Genomic DNA, 12,608 nt, shown 5'->3' on the forward strand with positions numbered 1-12,608 from the left:
CCTTGCAGCAGCCTCCTCCTTAGCCCCTGAGAAAAAGAGGTAACAGATGCCGATAGCACGAATCCCTAACAAAGTCCTAACTTTGATGCAGACACAAGACAAAAAAACGGGAAAGATTGTCTCACTTCAGAAAAACCTTGAATGGAGCACAAAGGAGGTGCTCGGGGCGGCGTGTTTGGGCTTGGGGGGGTGGGATATTGAGGGGCTTGGGAGAGTTATGGAGAGACAGCATCTTGGGGAATACATTGTTGGGAAGGCTTCAGGTCCTCGTCATCTGCCGGGGCGGCAGCGAGAGGAGCTGGGGAAAGGGTCCCCAGCCATGGGGGGTCCGCTGGGGCAGCTTGGTTTGCAGGCCAAGGCACCTCTTCCCTCCACAAAAAGGCACAGCTATTTACAGAGAAAAGGAGCAGGAAATAAAGGCTGGAAGGGGGGAGCAAACAGCTGCTCGGAGGGATTTTCTGGTGGAAGGGAGAGCAGAGCGGTGCTGGGTTTGTTCTCGGCTCGCCCCGAACAGATTGCGCGCAAGCAGAGTTCCCCTGGTCTCTTCTGCACGCTGGGATGCTTGTTGTTGTTTCTTTTTTCACGTGGTTTAAGTAAATAAAAAAATAAAGTAGAACAGGGACTTGGTCTGGAATCTTTGGACTTTGTAAAACGGCCTAAAATTAGTGCTGTGAGAAGGCTAAAAATAGGAGCGACTTTTGTTTGCTTGCAACTGGTCTGTCCCCTAACATGACACAACAGATCTCCCTTTTTCAATAAAACTGGGATGGGAGCACCCAGAGAAAAGCAATATTAAGTGTCCTTGTATGTAAATTACCTTGTTTTGCATAATATGGCATTATTCTGACATGGTAAAGGGGCAAGAAGCTGTCCCCAAGGCCTGTAGATGGATAAATCTGAATTTACTCCCAGAATTCTGCAGAAATTCAGCACATGCACCAGTGGGGTTAATAAGGTGGATGAGGTGGGCAGGTGAAAGCACTGCCTCCCTCTTTCACCCACCCTGGACACGCTCCTGGTGTTATTTCCTCAGTCTGTGAGGAGAAGGGGATGCTACGAAACAGGGGCTGGAAATTCTCTTTCTCCCAAACGAAGGAAAAGAAGAAATGTTTCTGCAGGGAGGGGGATTAGGGCTGGCAGGACACTGTGCTAACAGCCCTGCGTGGACCTTTTAAAAGCTGGGCTGTGTTAGTGGCCTAATGGATTGATGTGGTTTAGTCTTTAAATAGGTACTTAGAGCACGGTTTAAATGTGAATAATGGAGCGATACCTTATTAAAACCAACTGGCTGAAAGAATTATAAATTCACAGCTCGTTCAAACAAGAAAGGAAAGCCCATGACATTTCCTTAAGGAGCAATGATAGTCTGCAGTGTCAATATGGCTTTGGTATATACACATTAAAATGTGTAAGTCTCTATTTATGGGGTAATGGCATGCAAAATTTCAGCTGGATATTTAAATGGAACACATTTCCTTTTTATTTTATTGCAGCATTGGAGAGAACTATTTTTTTTTCTCTATTTTAATATTAAAAAAATCATTTTATTTTCTCAAACATTATATAAAAAAGGATTTTCTCCCTGACTTGCACTTCGTTTGCTAAGTTTCATGGCTGCAGTATGTAAATTTTACATCTGAATTAAAGCACCCAAATACTTAAAAATAGAAGTTGCAATAGAAATGCACTCAACTTAAACTACAATGGTGTTACAGCCATGTGGATGTGGCACCATAATTATAGCTTAAAAAGCAATTAAGATAAAAGCCAGTACAAAGAGATCAGCCAAATATCAAGAGACTCAATTCTAAGCAAAACAAATCTCTAACTTCAAGCTAAACAAACTTTTGGTGGTCCATGTACTCAACATTTTAATATTCATATGCAGACATGGAGACATACTGAGGGTTTGGGCTTCAAAAATGTTCCTTTAGCAGCAAAATGAATTCAGAATATCTCGAAGCTTTCAGGAAAAAATGCAGAATGGAAATCCCTGACCATTCTAGGGGAGTTCAGCTGTGGGTTCCAATGTTCATGGTGGACTCCAGTGCTGGGGTCAAATTACTCCTTTTCTCTCATGTGGGCCCAGGATATAAAATTTTGCTCTTCCCTGAAGGTTGGGCAGCACTGCTGGGAAACTTGGCAGAGATTTGGGGAGTTTTCTGGTGAAATCAGAGTCTGGATGAACCTCCTGTGCCTCCTGTATTGCACCAGCAGGTTTTGAGCTGTCTGTGAACACAAACAGGACACACGTGTCAATGTTTATATTGATCCTGTGTCACACACATGTATGAACAGATATATTTGCACCTAAATTTGATATAAACCACACTGTAGACAACAATTAAAACCCTATCCTATTGGGGTTTTTTAAATTTTTAACAATCCTACAAGACCTAATACCTACCTGGGTTGGTATTAAATGGTAGAGTGCCAATAAAAGAAGTGCAGTTTTATTTAGATCTGTAGGCAGACTGATTGCAGCATCAAAACCAGAGTTAGAAATTGATGTGTTCATTTTTATGGGAATTTTCCATAAGGGAATACATTACATCTTAACTAATGTTTTGCCTTAAAACATAAGTTTTCCTGAACCAATTAAATCAACCAACTAATCTTGCACATGAAACATTAAACAAGGATGGAGTGTCTGCAATTAGCAAATAGCTTTGATGTGACTAAATATCTATCTCCATGCATCACCAACGTTGTGGGTTTAAGTCCCAGATGATGTTAGGCATGCTGAATGTAAATGTTTGCTGCCTATAGGTTTCCAACCAGCTGAGTCTTGGAGCAGCAGCACTGCTGGGTTCAGAGGGATGGAAAAATCAGATGTCAGCTGCTGTTTGTAGGAAAGGGTTTGCACTGAAACATGGGCAAAAATGAAAGAGGGAAAGAGAGAAAGAGGGATAGAAAAGAAGGAAGAAAGGGAGAAAAGAAAGAATGAAAGAAGGAAAGAAGGAAAAGAAAGAAGGGAGGAAAGAAGGAAAGAAGGAAAGAAGGAAAGAAGGAAAGAAGGAAAGAAGGAAAGAAGGAAAGGCAGGCACAGGATGCCATTAAAATTAAAAGGAAGGGAGAAAAGAAAGAAGGAAAAGAAGGAAAAGAAGGAAAAGAAGGAAAAGAAGGAAAAGAAGGAAAAGAAGGAAAAGAAGGAAAAGAAGGAAAAGAAGGAAAAGAAGGAAAAGAAGGAAAAGAAGGAAAAGAAGGAAAAGAAGGAAAAGAAGGAAAAGAAGGAAAAGAAGGAAAAGAAGGAAAAGAAGGAAAAGAAGGAAAAGAAGGAAAGAAAGGCAGGCAGAGGATGCCATTAAAATTAAAAGGAAAGGAGAAAAGAAGGAAAGAAGGAAAGAAGGAAAGGCAGGCACAGGATGCCATTAAAATTAAAAGGGAGGGAGAAAAGAAAGAATGAAAAGAAAGAAGGAAAGAAGGAAAGAAGGAAAGAAGGAAAGAAGGAAAAGAAGGAAAAGAAGGAAAAGAAGGAAAGAAAGGCAGGCACAGGATGCCATTAAAATTAAAAGGCAGGCAAAAAGCACCATGGTTATTGCCCTTAAAAACAATGTCAGTCTATAAAATAGTCTTTAAAAAGTAGGTTAGACAGTGCAAAAAAAGTCTGAATAACATGATAGTCCAAAAGAATCACAGAGCAGCCCAGCTCTGCTGTCAGGGGAGAAAAATCCGTGCAGGCAGTGCAGCACCTCCCTCCTGGGCAGCAGTGATTTTGGGAACGTGATCCTGGGGGCTTTAGAAACTTTAGAGGCATGAGAAGCTGCGTGCGGAGGTGTGGCTCGGTAATTGCTCACCTTGTTTTTTGTGCGAGCACAAAAGCACCGCCCCGGCTCCGCTGTGTGCCCGGAGCAGGTGCGGATGCTGCAGGGGCCCCGCTGGGGATGCAGCGTGGGAAAGGAGGGATCAGCCTGGAGCCCTCTGCTCCATCCTCCAACGGTGTTCTGCACCTTTCTCTCACCTTTTTCACTTTTTTTTTTTTTTTTTAAATTATTGTTTTGGTGTGTGCAGTGTTTGTGTGACTCTTGGTGCTTGTGGGTCCCTCCCAGCTCTGCAGGTTCTGTGACTCTGCTTTATTCTGGAGAGAGACAGATCCCTGGTGGCTCCTGCTGGCTCAAATACTCAGCAGAAAGACACAAATCTGGGTCTCCACAAGCAGCTGAGCATGCTGATTACCCAACTGCTGCCTTGGTGGCTGAGCTCTCCCAGCTCAGCCTGGGAGCACCCTTTATTTTATATAAATAATTCAATATTCACTTGCTGTGAGAAGTGGTGGAAGCTGTAGGGGACAAGGAGGAGCTGAGCAGGACCCATCCCTGAGGAGCAAGGAGTTATTTTGTATTCTACCACGTGAGGAATTCCAGTTCAATCCTTGGTGTGAAACAAACTGCAAACCAAGCCTGGTGTTACCTTGACACAAGAAAGAGGAGCTGAGATATGTGGTGGGATTCCAGGGGTGGAATAAGGAGAGTGGATTTGGAAGGACACAGCCCATTTTAAGGATCTACCATCACAAAATCAATAAATCACAGTGAAGGTAATGGCAAAACTTGCAATTTAATAATAAAGAATCAATTATAAGGATAAGAAATATGCATGAAAAATAATAATTTCCTCCACATGGCAAAATGACTGGAGGGAGTTGTCTGTAGCAAGAAAACTTGTCCTTTCCCCATGTGGGTGGGTTTTGTTGGACAGTGAAAATCCAGCTAAGCAAACAGGTGCAGAGATCTGCATTGCCCATTGCATCCTCCCTTCTCATTACCACATCAGCAATTAATATTTTAGATCTCCTGATGATCAGAAGGCAGAATTTACAAGGATTCGTTAATCAGCCACTGCAGAGCCTTGGAGGGGTTGATATTAGCAGGGACACTGCAGGAAAGGGGGAAAGGATTCCCAGATATACCATATTCCCAGATATGGTATGGTAATATGATAATATGGCATTCCATGAGCATGAGGGGCAGCATCCTCCCAGCACTGAATGGGAATTCCTCAGGAGGGATGTTAAAAACACCAGTGGGGTGTCTGAATTCCCTCTCCTTTAGCCCAGCCCTGAATGAGGGGAAAACATGAGGCTGGGCAACTGCCACCAAGTCTGTGGAAACTGTGATCATTTTCCTGATTTTTTACTGGTTATGATAAAAACCCTCAACAGTTGCAAGTGGTAAAAATGAGTGTATTCTACAGTCATAGAAACATGGAATGGTTTGGGTTGGAAGGAACCTTAAAAACCATCCATTCCCACCCCCTGCCATGGGTAGGGCCACGTTCCACTATTCCAGGTTGCTCCAAACCCCATCCAACCTTGAACCTTTCCAGGGATGGGGCAGCCACAGCTTCTTCAGGGCCTCAGCACCCTCACAGGGAAGAATTTCTTCTTGATATTTAACCTAAACCTACCCTCTTTCAGTTTTGAGCCATTCCTCCTTGTCCTATCATTCCACACCCTTGCAAAAATTCCCTCCCCATCTTTCTGAGACAGCATTTTGCAGATGGGTGTATTTGCAAAAACACCAGCAAAGGTCAGTGGTGTAAATCAGACAGCTCCTGGTCCTAGAGAGTTGCTGAAGGTGTTTGGAGAAGATTCCTCAAAGGGCAGGAGACAGCCTGAATAATCCACCCCAAGGAGACTGAGGGCTGCTGCTCTCTTCTTATTTAAACAGAAAATAATGTTTCCCTTCCCAGCACTGTCCTGCCTGGATATGGAAGGGTCCAGAACTGCTCTGGGCCAGCTGCAGGATGATGATGATGATGAAGATGAGAACTTGGACATGTCTGCTCCAGCACAGAGATGGAACCAAGCAGAGAAAGAGCAGGGAATCAACAGCCCCAGGACTTTCACTTTGAGAAGCATCAGGCTCAAGCCTAAAGGTCAGCAGTTTATACCTGGTGTAAGATTCATAAAAGCAGAGGTTCCCACAGACCAAGCAGCTCTGTTTGTGGGGTAGGGTTGGGTGAGTCCTGCTGCTTTCAGCACTCAGATGAGCTCCCACAGCCACAGTTCTGCCAACCAGATGTGGCTGACCTTGCACAGCAAAGCCAGGCAGCAGCAAGAGGAGCTGAGCCACAGCCCAGCTCTGCAGCAGCTACCCTGTGCATGGTTGTGATCTTCCACCTCTCCAGTGCACCACATTCCACCACAGCCTGCTCACCAGCAAGGGGAAAAGTGTCCAGGACAATCTGCCAGATGGACAATGGTGCTGCAGAACCTCAGGGAAGCAGCCTGGAATGGCAGGAGTAGGCACAGAAAATGATACCTCATTAGTTAACATCAAAAATTCCTCTGAAATAATAATTTTTAACTCATTGCCAGTTAAATTAAATTCATACATGCCTGCAGTAACATTTGGGCCTGCGGGAAGAATTGCTGTTCAATTAAAAGAGAAGCCAAACACCATTAAAATAGAAATGTGTACAGCAAGTACAGTGGAATTCCACCTGTTCATTCCAGATGTTTGCAGTCACTCACACATCTAAAGGCTCAGTAAATAGAGCTAATGATGCTTCAGAATATCTCAGAACCAGTCCTGCATCCCTTAAAAACAAGCAGGGTTAGAAGAAGGGATGCTGCTAAAAAACCTGCAGGGATCACACTGCCCTTGTGGCATCCTACAGCTTGAATGGGCTTGGGGATCCAAGACTTGAGCAATTCTCCAGGGATGTGCCCTGAATTCCTGGTTTAGCAAAGGGAAAAATCCCTGGATTAATAAGAAGAACAAAAAGTGGAGCTCAAAAAGAAAGATGGCTCCTATGAATGGGAAGTGCAGCTCTCTAAAATATGTGCTGACAAACCAAATATCACTCTCTGTCTTTGCTGCTTCCTGCACCAGGGGCCTGTTCCATAAATGTGTGTCCATCCAAGGGCAGCTGTTCTCACAGCTGATTTTGAATTCTCTGGGTAATTTATTAATTACCAGTGGTGTTCATTGCTGCACTTCCTGAGCAGGGCAGCGTTGCAGAGCTGGGCACCTGAGCCTTTCCTTGCATGGGAATGGCTCCTGACTGTTAAAGATCATGTTCTGAGCTTCCAGGACTTGCAGAAATCCTCTGAAATTAAAGGAAAACCTGTCAAAGAAGCTCTTCTCCCAGCCTGGGACTGATGGAGTGGGATTCCTACAGACTGATACCCCAAATCCCCAGTCCATTCCCATCACACCTTTTGTGCTGAGGCTTCTCTTTATGTTCTCCATGAGTTCAACATGGACATTCCTAAATGGAAAATTACAAAATATTTAGAAAAACTGTGCATCTCTTGTGCCCCCCACCCTCAAATTGGTTGAAATTGGACCTCAGATCCTAACACTGCAGCTGTTTGAGGGAAAAGGCACAGTTCAGCTTTTTTGGGGGAACAGGACTTGTACCTGCAGTCAGAGAGGAGTTTTGATGACTCAGATGAGCAAAGAACACTTGGAAAGCCTTGCCCACTCTTCATCCTTTGGGGAGCAGCTGAGGAGTCTGAGCCAGTTTGACACATTTCTCCTGGATCTCTCACCTCCAGGATTCTAACTGGGCTCTGCAAAGCCAGAATCCTTCCTACTCCAGGCACTCCCAGTGTCCTTAGACCATCTCAGGTATTTTTGTATCCCACACTTCCTTAGTGCATCTGGATTATCCCTGGAAATATGTCAGGACCCTCACAGCCAGAGGACACCAGGATGCAGGGTCAGGATGATTTCTGCCCCTCTTTGTAAGGACACACAAAATACCTTCATCACTGCCCTGTGAAGAAAAAATGCAGTTTTCCCACCCTGATTCCTTGTGTGCTCCTGACATGCTCCTGTGCAAGGACAGCCTGGGGCCAGACACGAAGCTCTGAGCTGGGTGGAATTTGGTGGGAGCAGCTGGGACTACTTTGGGCAGAGCAGAAAGCAGGAGGAAGAGGAGGAGGAGGAGGAAGGTGGTGTTTCTTCCCTTCCTCTACTCCTCACACACAGCTCTTCCACAGGCTGTGCACAGGGACTTTGGGCATTAATTAATAGGATTATTTCTTATGAATTTCTTCCTCCCCTTTCCTAGGATGGTTTCTGAGAGTGCTAAGCTGGATTTCCCTTCCTTAGAGCACCAAGGCTGCATTTGCAGGACCTGGGATGTGACCACCACCTCATTAATGCCCTCTGATATGGGGCATGTTCTCCAGCTGGGAGAAACACAGAAAATTATCACCCCTCTCAGCCCATAAACTGAGAAACCCCCATTACCATAAGACATCTCCACACCCTGGGGCTGCTCCCATGCACTGGGTGCTCCCTGGGGAAAGCACGATGGGATCCCAATATCACACTGGTGGCTGCTTTGTGTGCACTCATTTCCCCCCTCAAGCAGGATCCTGCCAAAACCCAAGGTTTGGAAGCCTCAGCTGTGTGGAGAAGGAGCAGCTCAAGCCAAGGAGGCACCGAGTTCCTTTGCTGCTGCTCTCAACTCAGAATCTCTTTTCTTCATTATTGTAATGCAGCCTTTCATGTGATTTCTCTATGTAACCGATAATGTTCTTGAGCTTGCATTTCACAGGAAAGGTTATTTTTGAAAAGAATAAAGAAAATCCTTATCAACCTACATGCTTGTTGTAGGAATGCCAACTCTCTTATAAGTGCAGGTCCATCCATTCCTTTATTTTGATGTAAAAAAAATCTCCTGGCCTGCAACTACAACATGTAAGGGGCATTGCAGGCAGAACTTGATCTCATCTCACTCTGAAGACAGCAGGGCCTTTCTCCCCCAGAATAAATCCCAAACAAGCCCCCCTCCTGCTCCCAGCTTAACTGGCAGCTTCAGCAACAAGAGATAAACTTCAACCTACGTTTTCTTTCCAAGCTTAGTTGTTCATTACTTTTTTTTTCCTCCCACACCTGCCTTGATCCCCTGCAAGAAGCAATTACCCAAATGATATTGTGGCTGGGGATAACTAAATATCCCTCCTGATACAAGGCAGTGATATCACTGTGACTTCCACAGGTCTCAACAGATTTTGTACAGCATGCCTCAAAATAAAAGGGCCCTCCTCCTAAGTGGTCTTTGAACCTGCCCCCCGTTACAAGCACAGCTTGCAGAAAGGAAAGAGAAATTGGGAAAATCTCCAGCCTGGAGCATTTGGACCAAGTGCAAATCTCTAAGAAAGGTAAAACTCTCAGTTATTTGGCAGTTCATAAATGCTGAGGAGTCCTTGTCCTTCTTTAAGACTGATGGGGGATGAAAAGGGGGTTCAAACTCTCGGAGTTTCATTCAGGACAGACACCTCCCACCCACAGAAATCAAATTTCTGGCACGAATGAGCTCCCAAACAGAAAGTATTTTTTAAATAACCCTCTATTTTCTATCAGTGCCAGAAGATAGAGCATCAAGTTAATCTCCAGATGAGCGTGGGGAATCCAGGAGTCATTGGGCAAGCACCATTCACCAGAAACTCCACGTGGCAAAGTCTTCCCTGGAGAGGATTCTAGAATCATGGAATGTTTGGGGTTGGAAGGGACCTTCAGGACCACCCAGTTGCAAACCCCTGCCATGACCAGGGACACTTTCCACTGGACCAGGCTTCTCAGAGCCCCAAAGATGTAAAAAAGGGCCCTGGAGGAGTCAATCATTTATAGCTACAGGTCTGAGCTGCCAACCCTGAGCAGAGGCAGCGTGGGGAGTGGGGAAAAAAAGCAAAACCTGCTGAAGGGCCAAGGCATAGATTTTCTGTAATTAGCAGCTGATGCCCATTGATTTTTGAAACAGCAACTCTTTAAAATGAAACAGGTTGCACAATGGTCACGGCAGCCAGGGTAATGTGCCTGAGCTCCCAGGTCTGCTCCAGTGACAGATAAAAGTGCCACCAGCACAGCTCAGAGCAGCACTGATGTGTGCACCCAACGGAGCAGGCGCTGCCTCTAAAACCCCTTTTACTCCAGACCAATTTGTGCAAATAAACGCCAACATTTCTAAGGCTTGATTGACTGAAGTCAGTGAGAAGGTCTCTGCTGACTCCACTGGGCTCCAGATAAGGTTCTTCACTTCAGTAGCTTCCAAAATGCATCTGCTTTTCTGATTTTCTATTGTTTGATGCAGGTCAAAACCAAACGAGCCTTAATTAGCTGCAAACCGAGTTTCCCTGTGTTTACAATATCCTGGGTTACAGCTCCGTGCTCCTTTCAGGTGTGCACGCTGCCAGTCAGCTGTGAGCCCTGGAAATACCTGTTTGGCTCACAGCCTCTCACTGGCTACAAAACTGCACTGCTAAATTCCCACATTCAAAGGTACACTAAAAATAGAGGAGATTCTTGCATATCAGGACAAGGAAAAAATGCACGCAACTTCTTTGCTCACTGATGCAACCAAAACACCCAGGAGTTATTATAATGTGCATTCCCTTGACAGAGACTTTTATTTCATGCAAATTACTATGATTAAGATTCGAATGCTTTTTTTTCCATTTTCGCACATTACTTAATCAATGTGAAGTACTGTGTAAAAATTGCATCTCTTCATAACAGTGATTTTGACCAAGTCAAGTGTTGCTGCTAGAATCCTAATCCAGACTTGTGATTCAATTATCATTTAGAGGGTTTCTAAATTCAAATTAAGTTTACCCCAAAAAAAAAAAAAAAGAAAAAAGAAAAAAAAGTTAATATCAATATGGATCATTTGTAGGTTTTATCAAAACAGCTTCCTGTTGCAAGGGAATGCAAAACATGTTGGATTCTTTCTGTTTCATTTACTTCTTTAACTAAACGTGAAAAATATACAGCACTGCATGGAATGTGAGCATTAAAATGTGTACCCTGGGACACTTCTTGCTCATATTGCATTGTTTGTATTTTATAGGCAGCCATCCTGAGAGCTTGAGAGAATATTTAAGCTCTGGATGTGGGCATCTGATTGAAGAAACCACATTACCACAGCTTCATGGGTTTCCTGTTCTTTAGCTGATTCCTAGGAATTCACCTCATAACCTGGACTGGGTGTCTGCTTCAGCCCTCAGAGCTACAATACCTGAAAAAACAGGTGAAATCTGTTAAAAACCTCCCTCCTCTTGGTGGTCAGTGTTAAAATTTAGATGCAATGTGCATGTACACGATGCAAGCTGCCCATGAACTGCAATAACCTCATTATTTCCTGTGTTCTCATGCAGTCAGGTTAAATATTTCATGTTATTTTTCAGGGGGGATAAATTCACTGTGGGCCACTCATGGGTGTGAAGGTCAGTGAAAACCATGACCTCTTCCACATTGATGGAATCATGGAGTGGTTTGGGTTGGAAGGGACACTAAAGCTCATCTCATTCCAAGCCCCTGGCATGCAGGAACATTTTCCACTATCCCAGGCTGCTCCAAGCCCGTCCAACCTGGCCTTGGACAATTCCACACATGCAATTCATGCACCTTGGCACTGAAATTAGTCCTTCAAAGCCAGCAGTGCTGGTAGCAAGCACTTTTGGGAAATAAACCCCCAGCTACTCAACATAAAGAATGCAATCAGTGGAGGAGTTGCTACATCCCTTGGCCCCAGAGATAACACAAACTATTCTGGAGAGCATTAGCCTGGAATGCTTAATAAAACGCCTCTAGATTTCACAGGCTAGCTAGAAAATTACATTTGCATTAATGGTTTGGCTAATTATTCTCCTACAGCCACCTAGAAAGGTTACCTGGTCTCCCAAATCTGGTATGTATCTAGTATGCTAGCAATTTCCCTTCCTTTTCATTCCTCACAGGACAGAAATTAGACATTGTCATTCCATATTATTTGCGACATGTTGACATTATAATTTAAAAGGATGCAGCAGTCCTGAACAGCTGGAGAGTAATCCTGAACAATCCTTGACAGTTTCCTTTGGAGGATGAATGCCCCTCCCTGGAGAACTGCACAGTCTCTTATTTTAAACTAACAGCTAATTTTAGACAGTTTGCCTCTCAGAAATGCATGCCACAGAGACTTCTCTACATGGTGAACAGCAGTGACCAGAGATAAGCACCCACACAGAAAAAAGAGAGAGCTCTGAAATAGATTTTTGCTCTTCTAAGAGACATGACTTGTTTTCTGTATTGCCTGATGGAGCCAAGGAGGGGCTCTCACTGCTGAGCCAGCCCTCCCTCGTGCTGTGCTGAGCTGAAAGCTCCCTGCATCCCACACACACTTTGGGACTGCTGTGGTTTGCAGCTCCCCAGAGACTTGAGGGAATTGTTTTAAGCAGAGGGGAGTTTTGTTTTTCCCTCCTCACCCACCTATCCAACCCACTAGGATTGAAAATTCTTAGCCCTGGAAGGGAGCAGGAAGCAAACCTGCAGCAGGGTCAGCATCACCTCTGTCTCTCACAGGTGCACACAGGGATGGAGGCACGAGCCAGGAAACACCTTGAAGGTGGAGAACAGCTTCATATGGTTTTGCCTTGTGGGAATTGGGAGAATGGAGGAATGGGAGCTGGGGATTCTCCTCCTGCTGTGCCCCTGGAACAGAGCTCCCTCTCTCCTGCCCTCCTGCAGCTGTGGTGTGGCCTTGGGAACAGGTTCAAACACTCCTCCCAATCACTGCTTGTGTCTTTAGCCAGTAATACCTTGATTTTTTTTTTTTCATCTTTCTTTTAAACTTTTTCTTTATTTCTTTCTTTTTCTCTTTTTTTTCCCCCC

The 12,608-nt window shown here is 44.6% G+C and overlaps 1 long non-coding RNA gene across 1 annotated transcript in view; it reads left to right on the forward strand.

Moving 5' to 3' along the window:
- Positions 1-10,920, forward strand: part of LOC116997167 — a 26,179-nt gene extending 15,259 nt beyond the window's left edge. Inside the window, exons 2-3 of the long non-coding RNA XR_004418112.1 lie at positions 5,692-5,877; positions 10,807-10,920. This is a non-coding gene — a long non-coding RNA (uncharacterized LOC116997167). The remainder of the gene's footprint in view (positions 1-5,691; positions 5,878-10,806) is intronic.
- The last annotated feature ends 1,688 nt before the right edge of the window (positions 10,921-12,608 follow it).

Source organism: Catharus ustulatus, chromosome 6 (assembly GCF_009819885.2).
Source record: "Catharus ustulatus isolate bCatUst1 chromosome 6, bCatUst1.pri.v2, whole genome shotgun sequence".
NCBI lineage: Eukaryota > Metazoa > Chordata > Aves > Passeriformes > Turdidae > Catharus > Catharus ustulatus.